This window comes from Penaeus monodon, chromosome 24 (genome assembly GCF_015228065.2).
Source record: "Penaeus monodon isolate SGIC_2016 chromosome 24, NSTDA_Pmon_1, whole genome shotgun sequence".
In the NCBI taxonomy this organism is placed as follows: domain Eukaryota; kingdom Metazoa; phylum Arthropoda; class Malacostraca; order Decapoda; family Penaeidae; genus Penaeus; species Penaeus monodon.
Genome location: NC_051409.1, coordinates 34589820 through 34590392, shown reverse-complemented (window position 1 = coordinate 34590392; position 573 = coordinate 34589820). Strand labels below are relative to the sequence as shown.

At 32.3% G+C, this 573-nt stretch overlaps 1 protein-coding gene across 1 annotated transcript in view; it reads left to right on the top strand.

Annotated features, from left to right (window-relative positions):
• Nucleotides 1–26: 26 nt before the first annotated feature.
• LOC119588737 (WW domain-containing oxidoreductase-like) overlaps nucleotides 27–573 on the top strand; it is a 101319-nt gene continuing 100772 nt past the window's right edge. Inside the window, exon 1 of the mRNA XM_037937378.1 lies at nucleotides 27–141. The gene's annotated coding sequence lies outside the window, so the exon portion shown is untranslated. The remainder of the gene's footprint in view (nucleotides 142–573) is intronic.

The window sequence follows — 573 nt, the reverse complement described above, 5'->3', positions numbered from 1 at the left end:
TCTATAATTAATCAAAATAAAGTAGTCCAACCTAAAAGGGGAAAAAATATCACTCATAGAAAACGGGAATGTAAACAAACAACAGATTCGTCAAAATTCACGATATTGTTGTTCAATAAACATCTTCGGTTCTGTGGGAAGGTATGCCATTATGTCGTATTATTTTTAAGTGGAAGGGTGATAAGAGGACGTGAAAGCCATCTGGGCAGTGAATTAATAGCATTCTTTGCCTCCGAATCATTGGTTTTCTCCAGTATTACATTTTGTTCTATGTGGAGAAGCTTGAAGTCTTAGGAGTGAATGACCTTCTGTATGGAAAAAAAACACTTAGTCTCGAGATATGTTATGAAGGTAAAAATGTACTTGACCGGTTGGTAGTGATTACGATTTAATTATTAACAGGATAGTGATTTTAAGTACAAAAAATACATTGATATTATTCAGTCTGTTATAACTAACCCCACAAATATATTTTCATCTTGATATAAAAGAGGAACTAATACAAGACTGAAATAAACAAAATAGATAAGTTATGCTTGTATGCTGTATCAACAGAAGCCATTTAAGTTATCA